Raw genomic sequence first — 24,117 nt, 5'->3', positions numbered from 1 at the left:
TACATACAGTTAAAAACCTCTCCCTAGGTGTGATGGCAATACATGTCCCCAGGGGCGGATCCAGAACAAAATGACAGGGGGGGCACCACAATAGGGGAAGGAAGGGGGGGTTCGGCACATGTGCTCCTGTGAAAAGGGTGTGGCATCATAGAGAATGCCATACCCATGCGTCACGCCCTCGTTTTCATCACGCTGGGGGCATGGAGTACTAGGGCAGTGGGTGACAGGATGAGTGTGCGGGGACGGTGAGTGAGCAGGGACAGGCCTGGTAGGGGACAAGGCGATGTGCGGGGACAGGGTGAGTGTGCAGGGACAGGCCTGGTAGGGGACAGGGTGAGTGTTTGGGGACAGGCCTGGTAGGGGACAAGGCAATGTGCGGGGACAGGCCTGGTAGGGGACAGGGCAAGTGTGCGGGGACAGGGTGAGTGTGCGGGGACAGGCCTGGTAGGGGACAGGGCAAGTGTGCGGGGACAGGCATGGTAGGGGAAAGGGTAAGTGTGCGGGGACAGGCCTAGTAGGGGACAGGGTGAGTGTGCGGGGACAGGGCAAGTGTGCGGGGACAGGCCTGGTAGGGGACAGGGCAAGTGTGTTTTTAGTTACAGCGTCCCTTTCTGTAATTAATTTTGTTATAGTCCCCATTTTTGTTGGAGTGGTCCACCTGCTTTTGTTTTTTCTTATAGTGCTCCTCCTTTTCTGTTTTTTGTTATATACCCCTCAGCTCCTGCCAGTGTGTTTTTAATATAGTGCCCTCTGTCAGGGGCGTCAGAATGATCTCACGCTGGGGGGGGCAAGTTTGAATTTCATTCTGGCGCCCCTGCTGTGGTGCCGATCTCCTCTCCTTCAAACACCCCCCCCTCCCTCCCCTCCGCTTCCGCTGTGGTGCTGGTCGCTCTCCTTCAGTGCGGGGGGCGCTTACCTCTGCATCCCCGTGGGCGGCATCCAAAGCAGGGTGCGGTGTCCCCTCTTCTGTAATACCCAGCTGTCTCCTCAATGGTGATGCATTACTGGGAGAAGGCGTGGCCCACAGCCATGCCTCCTCCCAGTAATACATCACCAATTGAGAGACAGCCGGCTAGTACAGAAAGGGGCGACGCATCATGTTTGGGGGGGGGGGTCAAGCTGCCCCCCCCGTTCCGACGCCTATGCCCTCTGTCCCCCGTCCTGTTTTCAGCATCTACCTGTCCCCTGACGTCCACCCACCTCACAGCAGCAAAGCCTGCTTTCTTCTCCCGGCTCCCGTCAGGCTGTGGCAGTGTCGCGTCCTAATTACAGCAGATGTGCGACGTTGCCGGGAGCCGGGACTGGCGCTGCTGTAAGGGACACGGAGGCAATGCACGCTAACACAGCTGACTACGCACCCTGTTACTGTATAGTATCAGTTGCAAACGCAGGATTTTCATGGGGGGGTTTCCGTACGTGTGTGTGTGTTTGTAATTGAGCAGCCAGCACACTGCACAAGCTGTGTGTGTGTATATATATATATATATATATATATATGAAACGAAATAGAGGAGATGGCGCCAAGGGAGTTATATCAACGCTCTACCTAAAAACGGACCCTTACAGTACTCTCCGGATAAATTACGTCAGATAACAAATACTAACATAAAAATTTATTAAAACAACATATAAACCCGACACAAATGTTCATAAGTATACAGAGTTGATACATTTACATTTGTCGCACAATTTGAACAATCAGTTTGTAGTGATGAGGAAAAAGCGTAGATATATCACTACGATTTCCTCCTTCTCCTTATTGTAGATTCGGAGGTAACATCAGATAATAGATAGATAAATAACCCAACGCGTTTCGTCTTGTTCCAAGACTTCATCAGGGGTAAAATCTCTTCATTTCAGAACATATTGTCAGCACATAAAAGGTCATTCAAAGATGTATGAACAACGTTTCAATATTTCAATGGGACTTGATTGATACAGCGAGGACCATACCTCATATATCATCAGCTTGAGTCTGACATTCAGATATTCGAATATGGGGAAGATTCATATGTGTATAGAATCTAACTGGTTCGCAAGCATAAGGAACCTCGTCGGTCAGCAGCTTGAACCTGACACTCAGAGACTCAGGAGTGAAGGCAATTCAAATGGGTATAATGTCTAACGAATTTAGAACACGTGGTAGACCCTCCAGTGGTGCAGTGCTGACAGCCAAGTCTCTGTATAATGAGACTTATTATACAGAGACTTGGCTGTCAGCACTGCACCACTGGAGGGTCTACCACGTGTTCTAAATTGGTTAGACATTATACCCATTTGAATTGCCTTCACTCCTGAGTCTCTGAGTGTCAGGTTCAAGCTGCTGACCGACGAGGTTCCTTATGCTTGCGAACCAGTTAGATTCTATACACATATGAATCTTCCCCATATTCGAATATCTGAATGTCAGACTCAAGCTGATGATATATGAGGTATGGTCCTCGCTGTATCAATCAAGTCCCATTGAAATATTGAAACGTTGTTCATACATCTTTGAATGACCTTTTATGTGCTGACAATATGTTCTGAAATGAAGAGATTTTACCCCTGATGAAGTCTTGGAACAAGACGAAACGCGTTGGGTTATTTATCTATCTATTATCTGATGTTACCTCCGAATCTACAATAAGGAGAAGGAGGAAATCGTAGTGATATATCTACGCTTTTTCCTCATCACTACAAACTGATTGTTCAAATTGTGCGACAAATGTAAATGTATCAACTCTGTATACTTATGAACATTTGTGTCGGGTTTATATGTTGTTTTAATAAATTTTTATGTTAGTATTTGTTATCTGATGTAATTTATCCGGAGAGTACTGTAAGGGTCCGTTTTTAGGTAGAGCGATGATATAACTCCCTTGGCGCCATCTCCTCTATTTCGTTTCATATTTTCACACATTTAGTTCCTCCTAACAGGGAACTTAGAGGATACAGGCAGCCATATAATTAATTAATTTTAGTGTTTTATTTGAAATAGCGCAGTGGGAGAGTAATTCTTGTCATATATATATATATATATATATATATATATATATATACACACACACACACACACACACACACACACACACACACACAGAACATCTGTACATAGACATACACACACATACTGAACACAGCATACATGCGTACACAGTTTACATGCACACATCATACACACACACACACAGTATACATGCACACAGTATACATACATACATACATACATACATGCATACTAACACGGTATACATGCAAACATACATACATAGTATGCATGCACATACATAGTATACATGCACACAGCATACTATACATACACACACTGTACATACATATACACAGTATATATGCACACAGCATACACACACACACTATACATGCACACAGCATACTGTACATACATACACACACACAGTATACATGCACACACAGTACACATGCATACAGCATATATACATAGTTACACACACACACACACACACACACACACACACACACACACACACTATACATTTACATAGCAATACACACACATACTGTACACAGCATACATGCATACACAGTTTACATGCACACATCATACACACACACACAGTATACATGCACACAGTATACATACATACATACATACATACATACTAACACGGTATACATGCAAACATACATACATAGTATGCATGCACATACATAGTATACATGCACACAGCATACTATACATACACACACTGTACATACATATACACAGTATATATGCACACAGCATACACACACACTATACATGCACACAGCATACTGTATATACATACACACACAGTATACATGCACACACAGTACACATGCATACAGCATATATACATAGTTACACACACACACACACACACACACACACACACACACACACACACTATACATTTACATAGCAATACACACACTCATTAACAGTAAACAGAACCCCCTCCTCACCTTATACTACTCACAAACTACAATGGGAGCCGAAGACAGCAGCCACTGCCTCACGTAGCTCTGTCTCATGGCCCCTTGAACTGCCTGAGAGGAGCTGCGTGCTTCCGCTGCAGCTCCCCCTACAGTTAGCCACCAGCGGCAGCAGCAGCAGCCAGGTTCTCACTGTCACTTGGACAGTGTAAGGAGCAGGGAGCTGCTTAAAAAGCTTCTCCTCGTTAAAAAAAAAAAAATCGGACGGCAGCGGCGATGGATCGGAGGCCAGGGGGGGTTTCTAGGTACTCGGAAACCCCCCCTGCGTGCGCGTATGGGTATGGCTCTGGGCAATCATAGCTGCACATGGGAGGTGCAGCTAAAATGAAAGTTAAAAAGAAATCTTCCTTCTAAATGACAGGGGGGGCACGTGCCTGGGTGCCCCCCCCCCCCCTGGATCCGCCACTGCATGTCCCAGCAAATCCAGTTGACAAGGTGTGCTGGGACTTATAGTCTCAACACAGCTGGACAGGCAGTCACTGGTCTAGATACCTCTCCATACAGAGCTCTTTGTAAGCTGTGATCCAGACTGCCAAGATAGACCATGCAGTGCAGCTACGGTAACTCAGAAAATGTACAGGTATGCTCATGCTGCACTGCTGACTGGTGCTGATTGTAGTTGCTGGTGTTTGGTGACAGACCGCGTGGGACCAATGAGAAGGGGAGCGGATGAGGAAGAGGAGGTGCCTCGCCCCTCTCCATACCTGGAAGTGCCCCGTACTCACACAGAGAGTGTCAGAGTGCAATACGCTTCATAGAGTCCGGCAGTGGATGAGCACTGCTAAGGGATGTACTCAGTGAGAACTACTATGTCATTTTACCCCATACTTGCCTACCTGACCCTCTCCATGAGGGAGAAAATGCTCTGTTCCTGGACTTTCCTGGTAATGTATGATTGCTATCACCTGTGGTGAAACGCCTTTCTTATCAATTAACTAGCTCACCACAGGTGATGGCAATCATACATTACCAGGAAAGTCCAGGAACAGAGCATTTTCTCCCTCATGGAGAGGGTCAGGTAGGCAAGTATGTTTTACCCCCTGGCGTGGGTGGCACTGCCGGGCGGCGCCCCCCCCTTTGGCCGGTGCCCCTGGCAAGTGCCATCCTGGCCAATAGGAAGATACACCCCTGGACGGGGGCCGCTCATTCCACCCAGCGGGTGAAATGAGCGACGTGTTAGATTGGCCTGCATGCAGACTCAATCTAGCACCGGCGATAGCGATGCGCGGGGCCGAGCATCGCTATCGCTGTGGGGGATACACACGAGTGATCTGTGCTTAAAATCTAAGCAATCTAGTCAGATTGCTTAGATTTTAAGCATGGATCTCTCGGTGAGTACCCCCCTTAACAGTCCAGCACTGACAGTATGCGCACACTCCTCATAGATGACTAGTTAGCATATATATAGAGACAAAACGTCTGCAAGTGTCTAACCTGAGATAGCAGCTAGATGTTAGGATGGTGTTATACACCATTGTGTAAGTAGTTTAGCATGCCCCACAGCTATGCTTTCTGGCTGCTTTGGCCCAGTAACAATGATTGTCAACAGGAATTTTTGCCCAAAGCTGCTGATTCAGATGCATGATAATTTATCCCTTATGAATTCTAATGTCGTCCATTGTTACTGTCAATTATATACATGCAAAGCAAAACAGCTCTCTAGCAAAACAGTAATATACTGTACATTAAATCTACATAGAGAATAATGTTGTTTTTTGGCCCTTTTGTAACAGTTGTGTCAGTGTGCTTATAAATTCATTAGGGTTCTTAGTATAGTAATCTTATGGTGTGCTGAAAGTGAGTTCTTATAACATCCTATAATAAAGTTGATTGCCCCCCCAGATCCCTAAGGGGGGATATTTAATTAACATAATTATTTCACAATAGCTGGCAAATGTGATATTTATATTTTCTACAGATGGAGATACAGATAAGTTGGTTTATAAAAAAAAAAAGAGTTATATATCTCTTCTCCAGTGGCAGCTGCAGCACAGTCCAAAATTCAAATAGGGGAGCCACACCAACTTCCAGTGAGTCCCGGATGGTGATGTTTGTCAGCGTTTCATATGGCAGTTGGTGTGGCTCCCCTATCTGAATTTTGGACTGCGCTGCAGCTGCCACTGGAGAAGAGATATATAACTCTCTTTTTTTTTTTTTTTAAACAAACTTATCTCCATCCGTAGAAAATATAAATATCACATTTTACAGCTTTTATGAGATAATTACGTTTATTAAATCACCCCTTATGATTGAGGTGGTACCAGCTGTAATTATATGTCAATGTGATAACATTTTTATCACTCCAACTTTTTCAAGATTCTCATTATCTATCTACAGTATCAGGGACATGTATGGGCCGGCATCCCCTATGTGCTGACATCTTCCAGTGTCTTCCGGATCCTCAAAAGAACAACCTTAAACATTGGTGCAATCTGAATGTTATGTTTTTCCTAGTTCTGTTTTGCTATCTGTTAGCAGTTTATTTTCATATATATGTATTCATCAGTATTAAACTGTATATTGTGTCTTTCTCTGTGTGGTCAAAAATTACTCATGAGACTATTGAGTAAAGAAGAATGGCCAGGAGAAGATTTAAAGAAAGTGATTCACGCATGAACTTCTTTAAATCAGCTACGTATATGACATGCACATTTGAGGATTATTTTCACTGACGGCACTATTTCTTACCACTGTTGCTATAGATATATATATAGATATATATATAGATATATACACCACTATTCCGGCACTCGTGGCAACCCCTGCAGGGTGTATCTTGCTCTGGTGCCCTCCTCAAGGGACACAGCTCTTGTATGGCACAGCAGACAAATAGAGGCGGCACTCAGAGGCTTGGGAAACCAACAAACAAGTGTATTGCAAAGTCAACGTTTCAGGGACCACTTCCCCGTCTTCAGGTTGTCCTGAAGATGGGGAAGTGGTCCCCGAAACATTGACTTTGCAATACACTTGTTTGTTGGATTCACAAGCCTCTGAGTGCCACCTCTGTATGTCTGATATATATTTATATATATATATTATATATATACATACACACATATACTCGGTCGAGTCACATTATTATGACCACCAGCTAATAGCCGCAGTAACCGCCGTATGCAGCACGGACAGCAGCTAGATGGGCTGAACTGTCATTTTAGAAACACATCTGGTAGCCTCCAGGTTCATTTTGACGTTGAGCTGTTTCGGAAATACTGTCACCCATGGCCCGAAAGCCGATAAACATCCCTTTTTGCAACTTGATAAATCACCCCTTTACCTATGACAGCAACGAGTGATATGTGTGCAGACGGCCTATCACACACCTTATACCCACCAAGCCAGTGCACAACACGTGACGTACTTCATGGGCTACGCACTGCTGACGTCAAATGAAGAAGGTGGTAATAATGATGTGCCTAGACCGTGTATATTCCCCATTTAAAAGTTAGACTCACCACTGTGAGCTTCAGTGGAACCCTTGGAGGGAGAGGGGCAGAGGCGGAACTACCGCCAGTGCAACCAGTGCATTGCACTGGGGCCCGCCTCTGTCCAGGGGCCCAAAGCATGTAATGAGTCAAACTGACTCATTACATGCCGCTGTGTGCTGCGGGCAACCGCTGCCCGCAGCGCACAGCCGCCCAGAGAGGAGAGGAGCAGCGGTACGGGGGAGAAGGAGGAGGAGGGAGGTGGAGGAGGGAGCCGCAGCAGCGCTTTACTACTGGTTGAGGCACTGCTGCTGCTGGCCCTCTGCTTCACTATAGGCTGTCTTCCGAGAACAGCCTATAGTGAAGTAGAGGGGCAACAGCAGCAGCGCCTCCACCAATAACACAGTGCTGCTGCGGCTCCCTCCTCCACCTCCCTCCTTCTCTCCTGCCCGGGAATCGTGACCAGAAGCTGCACCGAGGAGCCTGAGCCAGCGGAGAGGGTAAGTATAATTCATTCATTCATTTTTTCTTTCTTATCTTTCTTTCTGCAAAAAGGGGGACTGTCTGCCACAATGTGTAAAAAGGGGGAATCTGCCTGCCACAATGTGTAAAAAGGGGGAATCTGCCTGCCGTAATGTGTAAAAAGTAGAGATGTGCACCTGAAATTTTTCGGGTTTTGTGTTTTGGTTTTGGGTTCGGTTCCGCGGCCGTGTTTTGGGTTCGACCGCGTTTTGGCAAAACCTCACCGATTTTTTTTTGTCGGATTCGGGTGTGTTTTGGATTTGGGTGTTTTTTTCAAAAAACACTAAAAAACAGCTTAAATCATAGAATTTGGGGGTCATTTTGATCCCAAAGTATTATTAACCTCAAAAACCATAATTTACACTCATTTTCAGTCTATTCTGAATACCTCACACCTCACAATATTATTTTTAGTCCTAAAATTTGCACCGAGGTCGCTGGATGACTAAGCTAAGCGACCCTAGTGGCCGACACAAACACCTGGCCCATCTAGGAGTGGCACTGCAGTGTCACGCAGGATGTCCCTTCCAAAAAACCCTCCCCAAACAGCACATGACGCAAAGAAAAAAAGAGGCGCAATGAGGTAGCTGTGTGAGTAAGATAAGCTACCCTAGTGGCCGACACAAACACCGGGCCCATCTAGGAGTGGCACTGCAGTGGCACGCAGGATGGCCCTTCTAAAAAACCCTCCCCAAACAGCACATGACGCAAAGAAAAAAAGAGGCGCAATGAGGTAGCTGTGTGAGTAAGATAAGCGACCCTAGTGGCCGACACAAACACCGGGCCCATCTAGGAGTGGCACTGCAGTGTCACGCAGGATGTCCCTTCCAAAAAACCCTCCCCAAACAGCACATGACGCAAAGAAAAAAAGAGGCGCAATGAGGTAGATGTGTGAGTAAGCTAAGCGACCCTAGTGGCCGACACAAACACCGGGCCCATCTAGGAGTGGCACTGCAGTGTCACGCAGGATGTCCCTTCCAAAAAACCCTCCCCAAACAGCACATGACGCAAAGAAAAAAAGAGGCGCAATGAGGTAGCTGTGTGAGTAAGCTAAGCGACCCTAGTGGTCGACACAAACACCTGGCCCATCTAGGAGTGGCACTGCAGTGTCACGCAGGATGTCCCTTCCAAAAAACCCTCCCCAAACAGCACATGACGCAAAGAAAAAAAGAGGCGCAATGAGGTAGCTGTGTGAGTAAGATAAGCGACCCTAGTGGCCGACACAAACACCGGGCCCATCTAGCAGTGGCACTGCAGTGGCACGCAGGATGGCCCTTCCAAAAAACCCTCCCCAAACAGCACATGACGCAAAGAAAAAAAGAGGCGCAATGAGGTAGCTGTGTGAGTAAGATAAGCGACCCTAGTGGCCGACACAAACACCGGGCCCATCTAGGAGTGGCACTGCAGTGTCACGCAGGATGTCCCTTCCAAAAAACCCTCCCCAAACAGCACATGACGCAAAGAAAAAAAGAGGCGCAATGAGGTAGCTGTGTGAGTAAGCTAAGCGACCCTAGTGGTCGACACAAACACCTGGCCCATCTAGGAGTGGCACTGCAGTGTCACGCAGGATGTCCCTTCCAAAAAACCCTCCCCAAACAGCACATGACGCAAAGAAAAAAAGAGGCGCAATGAGGTAGCTGTGTGAGTAAGATAAGCGACCCTAGTGGCCGACACAAACACCGGGCCCATCTAGCAGTGGCACTGCAGTGGCACGCAGGATGGCCCTTCCAAAAAACCCTCCCCAAACAGCACATGACGCAAAGAAAAAAAGAGGCGCAATGAGGTAGCTGTGTGAGTAAGATAAGCGACCCTAGTGGCCGACACAAACACCGGGCCCATCTAGGAGTGGCACTGCAGTGGCACGCAGGATGGCCCTTCCAAAAAACCCTCCCCAAACAGCACATGACGCAAAGAAAAAAAGAGGCGCAATGAGGTAGCTGTGTGAGTAAGATAAGCGACCCTAGTGGCCGACACAAACACCGGGCCCATCTAGGAGTGGCACTGCAGTGTCACGCAGGATGTCCCTTCCAAAAAACCCTCCCCAAACAGCACATGACGCAAAAAATTAAATTAAGAAAAATTAATTAATTAATTAAATTAAGAAAAATTAAAGAAAAAAGAGGTGCAAGATGGAATTGTCCTTGGGCCCTCCCACCCACCCTTATGTTGTATAAACAGGACATGCACACTTTAACCAACCCATCATTTCAGTGACAGGGTCTGCCACACGACTGTGACTGAAATGACGGGTTGGTTTGGACCCCCACCAAAAAAGAAGCAATTAATCGCTCCTTGCACAAACTGGCTCTACAGAGGCACGATCTCCACCTCATCATCATCCTTCGATATATCACCGTGTACATCCCCCTCCTCACAGATTATCAATTCGTCCCCACTGGAATCCACCATCTCAGCTCCCTGTGTACTTTGTGGAGGCAATTGCTGCTGGTGAATGTCTCCACGGAGGAATTGATTATAATTCATTTTAATGAACATCATCTTCTCTACATTTTCTGGATGTAACCTCGTACGCCGATTGCTGACAAGGTGAGCGGCGGCACTAAACACTCTTTCGGAGTACACACTTGTGGGAGGGCAACTTAGGTAGAATAAAGCCAGTTTGTGCAAGGGCCTCCAAATTGCCTCTTTTTCCTGCCAGTATAAGTACGGACTGTGTGACGTGCCTACTTGGATGCGGTCACTCATATAATCCTCCACCATTCTTTCAATGGTGAGAGAATCATATGCAGTGACAGTAGACGACATGTCCGTAATCGTTGTCAGGTCCTTCAGTCCGGACCAGATGTCAGCATCAGCAGTCGCTCCAGACTGCCCTGCATCACCGCCAGCGGGTGGGCTCGGAATTCTGAGCCTTTTCCTCGCACCCCCAGTTGCGGGAGAATGTGAAGGAGGAGATGTTGACAGGTCGCGTTCCGCTTGACTTGACAATTTTCTCACCAGCAGGTCTTTGAACCCCAGCAGACTTGTGTCTGCCGGAAAGAGAGATCCAAGGTAGGCTTTAAATCTAGGATCGAGCACGGTGGCCAAAATGTAGTGCTCTGATTTCAACAGATTGACCACCCGTGAATCCTTGTTAAGCGAATTAAGGGCTCCATCCACAAGTTCCACATACCTAGCGGAATCGCTCCGTGTTAGCTCCTCCTTCAATGTCTCCAGCTTCTTCTGCAAAAGCCTGATGAGGGGAATGACCTGACTCAGGCTGGCAGTGTCTGAACTGACTTCACGTGTGGCAAGTTCAAAAGGCATCAGAACCTTGCACAATGTTGAAATCATTCTCCACTGCGCTTGAGACAGGTGCATTCCACCTCCTATATCGTGCTCAATTGTATAGGCTTGAATGGCCTTTTGCTGCTCCTCCAACCTCTGAAGCATATAGAGGGTTGAATTCCACCTCGTTACCACTTCTTGCTTCAGATGATGGCAGGGCAGGTTCAGTTGTTTTTGGTGGTGCTCCAGTCTTCTGTACGTGGTGCCTGTACGCCGAAAGTGTCCCGCAATTCTTCTGGCCACCGACAGCATCTCTTGCACGCCCCTGTCGTTTTTTAAAAAATTCTGCACCACCAAATTCAAGGTATGTGCAAAACATGGGACGTGCTGGAATTTGCCCATATTTAATGCACACACAATATTGCTGGCGTTGTCCGATGCCACAAATCCACAGGAGAGTCCAATTGGGGTAAGCCATTCCGCGATGATCTTCCTCAGTTGCCGTAAGAGGTTTTCAGCTGTGTGCGTATTCTGGAAAGCGGTGATACAAAGCGTAGCCTGCAGAGGAAAGAGTTGGCGTTTGCGAGATGCTGCTACTGGTGCCGCCGCTGCTGTTCTTGCGGCGGGAGTCCATACATCTACCCAGTGGGCTGTCACAGTCATATAGTCCTGACCCTGCCCTGCTCCACTTGTCCACATGTCCGTGGTTAAGTGGACATTGGGTTCAACTGCATTTTTTAGGACACTGGTGAGTCTTTTTCTGACGTCCGTGTACATTCTCGGTATCGCCTGCCTAGAGAAGTGGAACCTAGATGGTATTTGGTAACGGGGGCACACTACCTCAAGAAATTGTCTAGTTCCCTGTGAACTAACGGCGGATACCGGACGCACGTCTAACACCAACATAGTTGTCAAGGCCTCAGTTATCCGCTTTGCAGCAGGATGACTGCTGTGATATTTCATCTTCCTCGCAAAGGACTGTTGGACAGTCAATTGCTTACTGGAAGTAGTACAAGTGGGCTTACGACTTCCCCTCTGGGATGACCATCGACTCCCAGCAGCAACAACAGCAGCGCCAGCAGCAGTAGGCGTTACACGCAAGGATGCATCGGAGGAATCCCAGGCAGGAGAGGAATCGTCAGAATTGCCAGTGACATGGCCTGCAGGACTATTGGCATTCCTGGGGAAGGAGGAAATTGACACTGAGGGAGTTGGTGGGGTGGTTTGCGTGAGCTTGGTTACAAGAGGAAGGGATTTACTGGTCAGTGGACTGCTTCCGCTGTCACCCAAAGTTTTTGAACTTGTCACTGACTTATTATGAATGCGCTGCAGGTGACGTATAAGGGAGGATGTTCCGAGGTGGTTAACGTCCTTACCCCTACTTATTACAGCTTGACAAAGGCAACACACGGCTTGACAAATGTTGTCCGCATTTCTGGTGAAATACTTCCACACCGAAGAGCTGATTTTTTTTGTATTTTGACCAGGCATGTCAATGGCCCTATTCCTCCCACGGACAACAGGTGTCTCCCCGGGTGCCTGACTTAAACAAACCACCTCACCATCAGAATCCTCCTTGTCAATTTCCTCCCCAGCGCCAGCAACACCCATATCCTCCTCATCCTGGTGTACTTCAACACTGACATCTTCAATCTGACTATCAGGAACTGGACTGCGGGTGTTCCTTCCAGCACTTGCAGGGGGCGTGCAAATGGTGGAAGGCGCATGCTCTTCACGTCCAGTGTTGGGAAGGTCAGGCATCGCAACCGACACAATTGGAGTCGGACTCTCCTTGTGGATTTGGGATTTCGAAGAACGCACAGTTCTTTGCGGTGCTACTGCTTTTGCCAGCTTGAGTCTTTTCATTTTTCTAGCGAGAGGCTGAGTGCTTCCATCCTCATGTGAAGCTGAACCACTAGCCATGAACATAGGCCAGGGCCTCAGCCGTTCCTTGCCACTCCGTGTGGTAAATGGCATATTGGCAAGTTTACGCTTCGCCTCCGACAATTTTATTTTAGGTTTTGGAGTCCTTTTTTTACTGATATTTGGTGTTTTGGATTTTACATGCTCTGTACTATGACATTGGGCATCGGCCTTGGCAGACGACGTTGCTGGCATTTCATCGTCTCGGCCATGACTAGTGGCAGCAGCTTCAGCACGAGGTGGAAGTGGATCTTGATCTTTCCCTAATTTTGGAACCTCAACATTTTTGTTCTCCATATTTTAATAGGCACAACTAAAAGGCACCTCAGGTAAACAATGGAGATGGATGGATACTAGTATACTTATGGATGGACTGCCGAGTGCCGACACAGAGGTAGCTACAGCCGTGGACTAACGTACTGTGTCTGCTGCTAATATAGACTGGATGATAATGAGATGAAATCAATATAATATCACTAGTACTGCAGCCGGACAGGTATGTATATTTATTATGTAATGACTGATGACGGACCTGCTGGACACTGTCAGCTCAGCAGCACCGCAGACTGCTACAGTAAGCTACTATACTATAGTAATATGTACAAAGAAGAAAGAAAAAAAAAAACCACGGGGAGGTGGTATACAATTATGGATGGACTGCCGAGTGCCGACACAGAGGTAGCTACAGCCGTGGACTACCGTACTGTGTCTGCTGCTAATATAGACTGGATGATAATGAGATGAAATCAATATAATATCACTAGTACTGCAGCCGGACAGGTATGTATATTTATTATGTAATGACTGATGACGGACCTGCTGGACACTGTCAGCTCAGCAGCACCGCAGACTGCTACAGTAAGCTACTATACTATAGTAGTATGTACAAAGAAGAAAGAAAAAAAAAAAACCACGGGGAGGTGCTATACAATTATGGATGGACTGCCGAGTGCCGACACAGAGGTAGCTACAGCCGTGGACTAACGTACTGTGTCTGCTGCTAATATAGACTGGATGATAATGAGATGAAATCAATATATATGTATATATAATATCACTAGTACTGCAGCCGGACAGGTATATATATTTATTATGTAATGACTGATGACGGACCTGCTGGACACTGTCAGCTCAGCAGCACCGCAGACTGCTACAGTAAGCTACTATAGTAGTATGTATAAAGAAGAATGAAAAAAAAAAAACCACGGGTAGGTGGTATACAATATTATATATATATATATATATATATTATATACAATTATATATATATATATATATTAAACTGGTGGTGATTGATTATTAAACTGGTGGTCAGGTCACTGGTCACACTATCAGCAACTTGCAAGTAGTACTCCTAAGCAGACAATCACAAAATATATTATACTGGTCTGGTGGTCAGTGTGGTCACAATGGCAGTGTGGCACTGACTCTGGCAGCAAAAGTGTGCACTGTACGTTATATGTACTCCTGAGTCCTGCTCTCAGACTCTAACTGCTCCCCACTGTCAGTGTCTCCCCCACAAGTCAGATAATTAATACAGTCACACTATCTAATCTATATCACTTCAGCAAGTAGTAGTAGTATAGTAGTACTCCTCCTAATAATGCTCCCCAAAATTACTACTACTGTGTCTCTCTCTACTGTCTCACTCTCTTCTCTAAACGGAGAGGACGCCAGCCACGTCCTCTCCCTATGAATCTCAATGCACGTGTGAAAATGGCGGCGACGTGCGGCTCCTTATATAGAATCCGAGTCTCGCGATAGAATCCGAGCCTCGCGAGAATCCGACAGCGGGATGATGACGTTCGGGCGCGCTCGGGTTAACCGAGCAAGGCGGGAAGATCCGAGTCGCTCGGACCCGTGTAAAAAAAACTGAAGTTCGGGCGGGTTCGGATTCAGAGGAACCGAACCCGCTCATCTCTAGTAAAAAGGGGGAATCTGCTTGCCGCAATGTGTAAAAAGGGGGAATCTGCTTGCCGCAATGTGTACAAAGGGGGAATCTGCCTGCCGCAATGTGTAAAAAGGGGGATGCTGTCTGCCGTAATGTGTAACAAGGGCACGCTGTCTGCCGCTATGTGTAACAAGGGCACGCTGTCTGCCGTTATGTGTAAAAAGGGTACGCTGTCTGCCGCTATGTTTAACAAGGGCACGCTGTCTGCCGTTATTTGTAAAAAGTGTACGCTGTCTGCCACTATGTGTAAAAAGTGCACGCTGTCTGCCGCTATGTGTAAAAAGGGCACGCTGTCTGCCGTAATGTGCAAAAAGGGGACGCTGTCTGCTGTAATGTGTAAAAAGAGGAATCTGTCCGCCGTAAGGTGTAAAACAGTCTCTACCTGGTGTAGTGGTGCTACTGTGTGGCGTAATTTGAATAATGGAGACTACTGTGCACCATTTTATGAATTGGTATTATTTTGTGGCCACACCCCTTCCCCACAAAGCCACGCCACTATGTATTTTTGCGCGCGCCTAAGGCGCGCACTGCCCCTGTTTTGCATGCAGGGGTGGGGCTCCAATGCCGTTTCTTGCACACAGTGCTAAAATGTCTAGTTACGGCACTGTTGCTAGGTATCCATTTCTCTGGCCCTGAGCAGGTTCCCCTCACCAGATCCTCTCCAGGGGTGAGGGGGTGGACTTGGATGGGATGGGGGGCCCAAAGCATTTTGTCGCACCTGGGCCCACTGCTCGCTAGTTCCGCCACCGGAGAGGGGTACCATCACTAGGAAGTGCATGGAGAAGCTGATTGCAGAAACTGTGACAGGGAATAGTTTCTAGCAGCCTGCTGTCACCATAGCTGAGGACTTAGTGGGAGTCACTGCCTGGCGCAAAGGCCCATGGAAGCTGGGAGGAGCTACTGCGTATGCAAATTGCAGCAGTTCCTGTGGCCTCGGTCTTCTCCATGCTAATTACAAGGAGCAGCAACACTGATCTCATCCCTTTGGAGCTCCAAGGGCAGCCTGACGTGTGGATGGTGGATGGACACAAAGCTCTTTGTCTCATTAAAAATTTAAAAAAATAAAATGGTGTAACTGTGGAGATGGATCGATCTGGTGGAGATATATATCGGTCTGGTGGAGAGGAGGAGGGGAAAAGGGGCGGTTCTAGGTACTCAGACCCCCCTCCCGCATGCACCACTGCCACCCATATACAAAGCTTGAGATATGTTTTGTTCAGTAACACATGATGTAACATTTGCACCAGGGACGTAACCAGAATTTTTGGGGCCCATAGCAACATTCTGAATGGGCCCCTGTCCCAGTGTTTCTAGAGAGACACCTCTCTGCGGCAGTTTTTCATTGTATGCCCCATAACAGTGCCCTAGTTTAGTTACTAAACTATAGTAGTGCCATAGTTATCCCCAATAGAACTGCCCTTGTTTATTTTATAGACCACAGTATGTCACATTGTATGGCTGGCAGTAAACTTTATGCAATACAGACAGTACCCCTAATTCACATTACTATATACAGTGTCCACAGTTCATATTATGCCACATTAAAGGGCCCCCAGTTCATATAATGCCACACTATGGTGCCTCCACTTCATATTGTGCCACATTACAGTGCCCCAGTTCATATTACTAAAATTTTACATTATAATGCCCTCCAGTTCATTTTATACCACAGATGAATGAGCAGGCCCAGGGGTGTAACTAGATATATTGTATGACAAAAGGCAAAAGCTTGTAAGGGCCCCCTCTATACCACGCAATGGTTGAAAATGTATACAACACATGTAACTTTGACAGGGAAGGTGGGCCCCTCCCAGCTTCACTTCCTGCACCAATGGTAGTTCTTGATGTGCACCCATGTTGTATACCCCTGCAGACTTGGATGACCACTACTTGCCCACCATCTTCTTTCAGCAGTTGTTGGACTGCCCCTGTTCCAGACTGAAATAGGTTGACTGGGAAAGTCAATTGCAATTCAGTAAGAAGGAGGATACCTGAATTACTGAATAAAGTACCTGGTTCTTAAAAACAGCAAGAATTTAAATTCTTAAATTAATATCTCTTACAAATACTTCCCTTCAGGTGGTAAGTGCTTCGATAATAGTTTATTCAGGGTGTTTATTCCATTTCAGAATCAGAATCGATGTTATTGGCCAGGTATACTCACGTATACTAGGAATTGTTTGAGGTTTACAATGCAATCGCCAAATGACAGCAAAAAAGGGAAATACATCACATAATACATAACATAGCATACATACACATATGACATACATTACTACAAGAACACTTGCATCTCAGTTTATTGTGCCAGCCATTTTAGAAATAATTTAGTAAATGAACAGCTGGCAGGAAGAAACTTTTTTTTGGTTCTGGTCAACTTGGCGAGAATGGACCTTTAACGTCTGCCTGACGGAAGCATTTCAAACAGGTCGTGGCCAGGGTGCAGCTCATCTGACTAGGGATGTGCACCTGAAATTTTTCGGGTTTTGTGTTTTGGTTTTGGGTTCGGTTCCGTGGCCGTGTTTTGGGTTCGAACGCGTTTTGGCAAAACCTCACCGAATTTTTTTTGTCGGATTCGGGTGTGTTTTGGATTCGGGTGTTTTTTACAAAAAACCCTAAAAAACAGCTTAAATCATTTTTGGGGGTCATTTTGATCCCATAGTATTATTAACCTCAATAACCATAATTTCCACTCATTTTCAGTCTATTCTGAACACCTCACACCTCACAATATTATTTTTAGTCTTAAAATTTGCACCGAGGTCGCTGGATGGCTAAGCTAAGCGACACAAGTGGCCGACACAAACACCTGGCCCATCTAGGAGTGGCACTGCAGTGTCAGGCAGGATGGCCCTTCCAAAAAATACTCCCCAAACAGCACATGACGCAAAGAAAAAAAGAGGCGCAATGAGGTAGCTGTGTGAGTAAGCTAAGCGACCCTAGTGGCCGACACAAACACCTGGCCCATCTAGGAGTAGCACTGCAGTGTCAGGCAGGATGGCCCTTCCAAAAAATACTCCCCAAACAGCACATGACGCAAAGAAGAAAAAAAAGAGGCGCAATGAGGTAGCTGTGTGAGTAAGATAAGCGACCCAAGTGGCCGACACAAACACCTGGCCCATCTAGGAGTGGCACTGCAGTGTCAGGCAGGATGGCCCATCCAAACACTACTCCCCAAACAGCACATGACGCAAAGAAGAAAAAAAAGAGGCGCAATGAGGTAGCTGTGTGAGTAAGATAAGCGACCCAAGTGGCCGACACAAACACCTGGCCCATCTAGGAGTGGCACTGCAGTGTCAGGCAGGATGGCCCTTCCAAAAAATACTCCCCAAACAGCACATGACGCAAAGAAGAAAAAAAAGAGGCGCAATGAGGTAGCTGTGTGAGTAAGATAAGCGACCCAAGTGGCCGACACAAACACCTGGCCCATCTAGGAGTGGCACTGCAGTGTCAGGCAGGATGGCCCTTCCAAAAACTACTCCCCAAACAGCACATGATGCAAAGAAGAAAAAAAAGAGGCGCAATGAGGTAGCTGTGTGAGTAAGATAAGCTACCCAAGTGGCCGACACAAACACCTGGCCCATCTAGGAGTGGCACTGCAGTGTCAGGCAGGATGGCCCTTCCAAAAAATACTCCCCAAACAGCACATGACGCAAAGAAGAAAAAAAAGAGGCGCAATGAGGTAGCTGTGTGAGTAAGATAAGTGACCCAAGTGGCCGACACAAACACCTGGCCCATCTAGGAGTGACACTGCAGTGTCAGGCAGGATGGCCCTTCTAAAAAATACTCCCCAAACAGCACATGACACAAAGAAAAATGAAAGAAAAAAGAGGTGCAAGATGGAATTGTCCTTGGGCCCTCCCACCCACCCTTATGTTGTATAAACAGGACATGCTTACTTTAACCAACCCATCATTTCAGCGACAGGGTCTGCCACACGACTGTGACTGAAATGACTGGTTGGTTTGGGCCCCCACCAAAAAAGAAGCAATCAATCTCTCCTTGCACAAACTGGCTCTACAGAGGCAAGATGTCCACCTCATCATCATCGTCCGATTCATCACCCCTTTCACTGTGTACATCCCCCTCCTCACAGATTATTAATTCGTCCCCACTGGAATCCACCATCTCAGATCCCCGTGTACTTTCTGGAGGCAATTGCTGCTGGTGAATGTCTCCATGGAGTAATTGATTATAATTCATTTTAATGAACATCATCTTCTCCACATTTTCTGGAAGTAACCTCGTACGCCGATTGCTGACAAGGTGAGCGGCGGCACTAAACACTCTTTCGGAGTACACACTGGAGGGAGGGCAACTTAGGTAGAATAAAGCCAGCTTGTGCAAGGGCCTCCAAATTGCCTCTTTTCCCTGCCAGTATACGTACGGACTGTCTGACGTGCCTACTTGGATGCGGTCACTCATATAATCCTCCACCATTCTTTCAATGGTGAGAGAATCATATGCAGTGACAGTAGACGACATGTCAGTAATCGTTGGCAGGTCCTTCAGTCCGGACCAGATGTCAGCATCAGCAGTCGCTCCAGACTGCCCTGCATCACCGCCAGCGGGTGGGCTCGGAATTCGTAGCCTTTTCCTCGCACCCCCAGTTGCGGGAGAATGTGAAGGAGGAGATGTTGACAGGTCGCGTTCCGCTTGACTTGACAATTTTCTCACCAGCAGTTCTTTGAACCCCTGCAGACTTGTGTCTGCCGGAAAGAGAGATCCAACGTAGGTTTTAAATCTAGGATCGAGCACGGTGGCCAAAATGTAGTGCTCTGATTTCAACAGATTGACCACACGTGAATCCTGGTTAAGCGAATGAAGGGCTCCATCCACAAGTCCCACATGCCTAGCGGAATCGCTCTGTTTTAGCTCCTCCTTCAATGCCTCCAGCTTCTTCTGCAAAAGCCTGATGAGGGGAATGACCTGACTCAGGCTGGCAGTGTCTGAACTGACTTCACGTGTGGCAAGTTCAAAGGGCAGCAGAACCTTGCACAACGTTGAAATCATTCTCCACTGCGCTTGAGACAGATGCATTCCACCTCCTTTGCCTATATCGTGGCCAGATGTATAGGCGTGAATGGCCTTTTGCTGCTCCTCCATCCTCTGAAGCATATAGAGGGTTGAATTCCACCTCGTTACCACCTCTTGCTTCAGATGATGGCAGGGCAGGTTTAGTTTTTTTTGGTGGTGCTCCAGTCTTCTGTACGCGGTGCCTGCACGCCGAAAGTGGCCCGCAATTCTTCTGGCCACCGACAGCATCTCTTGCATGCCCCTGTCGTTTTTTAAATAATTCTGCACCACCAAATTCAAGGTATGTGCAAAACATGGGACGTGCTGGAATTTGCCCAGATGTAATGCGCGCACAATATTGCTGGCGTTGTCCGATGTCACAAATCCCCAGGAGAGTCCAATTGGGGTAAGCCATTCTGCGATGATCTTCCTCAGTTGCCGTAAGAGGTTTTCAGCTGTGTGCGTATTCTGGAAAGCGGTGATACAAAGCGTAGCCTGCCTAGGAACGAGTTGGCGTTTGCGAGATCCTGCTACTGGTGCCGCCGCTGCTGTTCTTGCAGCAGGAGGCAATACATCTACCCAGTGGGCTGTCACAGTCATGTAGTCCTGAGTCTGCCCTGCTCCACTTGTCCACATGTCCGTGGTTAAGTGGACATTGGGTACAACTGCATTTTTTAGGACACTGGTGAGTCTTTTTCTGACGTCCGTGTACATTCTCGGTATCGCCTGCCTAGAGAAGTGGAACCTAGATGGTATTTGGTAACGGGGGCACACTGCCTCAATAAATTGTCTAGTTCCCTGTGAACTAACGGCGGATACCGGACGCACGTCTAACACCAACATAGTTGTCAAGGCCTCAGTTATCCGCTTTGCAGCAGGATGACTGCTGTAATATTTCATCTTCCTCACAAAGGACTGTTGGACAGTCAATTGCTTACTGGAAGTAGTACAAGTGGTCTTCCGACTTCCCCTCTGGGATGACGATCGACTCCCAGCAGCAACAACAGCAGCGCCAGCAGCAGTAGGCATTACACTCAAGGATGCATCGGAGGAATCCCAGGCAGGAGAGGACTCGTCAGACTTGCCAGTGACATGGCCTGCAGGACTATTGGCTTTCCTGGGTAAGGAGGAAATTGACACTGAGGGAGTTGGTGGTGTGGTTTGCGCGAGCTTGGTTACAAGAGGAAGAGATTTACTGGTCAGTGGACTGCTTCCGCTGTCGCCCAAAGTTTTTGAACTTGTCACTGACTTATTATGAATGCGCTGCAGGTGACGTATAAGGGAGGATGTTCCGAGGTGGTTAACGTCCTTACCCCTACTTATTACAGCTTGACAAAGGCAACACACGGCTTGACACCTGTTGTCCGCATTTCTGTTGAAATACTTCCACACTGAAGAGCTGATTTTTTTGGTATTTTCACCAGGCATGTCAATGGCCATATTCCTCCCACGGACAACAGGTGTCTCCCCGGGTGCCTGACTTAAACCACCTCACCATCAGAATCCTCCTTGTCAATTTCCTCCCCAGCCCAAGCAACACCCATATCCTCATCCTGGTGTACTTCAACACTGACATCTTCAATTTCACTATCAGGAACAGGACTGCGGGTGCTCCTTTCAACACTTGCAGGGGGCGTGCAAATGGTGGAAGGCGCAAGCTCTTCCCGTCCAGTGTTGGGAAGGTCAGGCATCGCAACCGACACAATTGGACTCTCCTTTGGGATTTGGGATTTCGAAGAACGCACAGTTCTTTAATGTGCTTTTGCCGCAAGTCTTTTCTTTTTTCTAGCGAGAGGATGAGTGCTTCCATCCTCATGTGAAGCTGAACCACTAGCTATGAACATAGGCCAGGGCCTCAGCCGTTCCTTGCCACTCCGTGTCGTAAATGGCATATTGGCAAGTTTACGCTTCTCCTCAGACGCTTTTAATTTTGATTTTTGGGTCATTTTTTTACTGATCTTTTGTGTTTTGGATTTTACATGCTCTGTACTATGACATTGGGCATCGGCCTTGGCAGACGACGTTGATGGCATTTCATCGTCTCGGCCATGACTAGTGGCAGCAGCTTCAGCACGAGGTGGAAGTGGATCTTGATCTTTCCCTATTTTTTTAACCTCCACATTTTTGTTCTCCATATTTTGCGCACAACTAAAAGCCACCACAGGTATACAATGTAGATGGATGGATAGTATAGTATTACTTATACTTATGGACGACGAGTGACGACACAGAGGTAGGTACAGCCGTGGCCTACCGTACTGCTGCTTAGTGCTTATATATATGATATACTGTATAACGGACCTGGTGGACACTGTCAGCAGACTGCTAAACAAACTAGTATGAAGAAAGAAAAAAAAAAACACCACAGGTAGATGGATGGATAGTATAGTATTACTTATACTTATGGACGACGAGTGACGACACAGAGGTAGGTACAGCCGTGGCCTACCGTACTGCTACTTAGTGCTTATATATATGATATTATACTGTATAACTTACCTGGTGGACAGTGTCAGCAGACTGCTAAACAAACTAGTATGAAGAAAGAAAAAAAAAACACCACAGGTATACAATGTAGATGGATGGATAGTATAGTATTACTTATACTTATGGACGACGAGTGCACTGACGACACAGAGGTAGGTACAGCCGTGGCCTACCGTACTGCTGCTCAGAGCTTATATATATGATATACTGTATAACGGACCTGGTGGACACTGTCAGCAGACTGCTAAACAAACTAGTATGAAGAAAGAAAAAAAAAAACACCACAGGTATACAATGTAGATGGATGGATAGTATAGTATTACTTATACTTATGGACGACGAGTGACGACACAGAGGTAGGTACAGCCGTGGCCTACCGTACTGCTGCTTAGTGCTTATATATATGATATTATACTGTATAACGGACCTGGTGGACAGTGTCAGCATACTGCTAAACTAGTATGAAGAAAGAAAAAAAAAACACCACAGGTATACAATGTAGATGGATGGATAGTATAGTATTACTTATACTTATGGACGACGAGTGACGACACAGAGGTAGGTACAGCCGTGGCCTACCGTACTGCTGCTTAGTGCTTATATATATGATATACTGTATAACGGACCTGGTGGACACTGTCAGCAGACTGCTAAACAAACTAGTATGACTATGAAGAAAGAAAAAAAAAACACCACAGGTATACAATGTAGATGGATGGATAGTATAGTATTACTTATACTTATGGACGACGAGTGCACTGACGACACAGAGGTAGGTACAGCCGTGGCCTACCGTACTGCTGCTTAGTGCTTAATTATATATATAATATACTGTATAACGGACCTGGTGGACACTGTCAGCAGACTGTTAAACAAACTAGCATGAAGAAAGAAAAAAAAAACACCACAGTGTTTTTCAGGCAGACAAACGTATACTGGACTGGTGGTCACTGTCAGCAAAACTGTGCACTCTACTCCTGCTATAACTGCTCCCCAGTCCCCACAATTAGGCAGTGTGAGCAGTGCACTCAGCACAGATATATCATGCAGCAGTGCAGCACACTGAGTGAGCACAGATATGGTGGAGCGTTTTTTTTCAGGCAGAGAAACAACGGATTAAACTCAAAACCCTGCACTGTACTCCCTAACAGCTGCTCCCCGTCCCCAATCCTCCCCACAATTAAAACTAAGTCACTCAGTTTTTTTTCTTTTCTAATACAACGGAGAGGACGCCAGCCACGTCCTCTCCCTATCAATCTCAATGCACGTGTGAAAAATGCGGCGACGCGCGGCTCCTTATATAGAATCCGAGTCTCGCGAGAATCCGACAGCGGGATGATGACGTTCGGGCGCGCTCGGGTTAACCGAGCAAGGCGGGAGGATCCGAGTCGCTCGGACCCGTGTAAACAAAAGGTGAAGTTCGGGCGGGTTCGGATTCCGAGGAACCGAACCCGCTCATCACTACATCTGACACAATTTTTCCTGCACGTTTCTTAACTCTGAACAAGTAAAGGTCCTGGACCGAGGGGAGGACGGCTCCAACTATTTATTTTTGTAATATACTGTATGTATTGTACTAATGAAATA

Source organism: Pseudophryne corroboree, chromosome 5 (genome assembly GCF_028390025.1).
Source record: "Pseudophryne corroboree isolate aPseCor3 chromosome 5, aPseCor3.hap2, whole genome shotgun sequence".
Classification (NCBI taxonomy): Eukaryota; Metazoa; Chordata; class Amphibia; order Anura; family Myobatrachidae; genus Pseudophryne; species Pseudophryne corroboree.
This window is presented reverse-complemented; position numbering follows the sequence as displayed.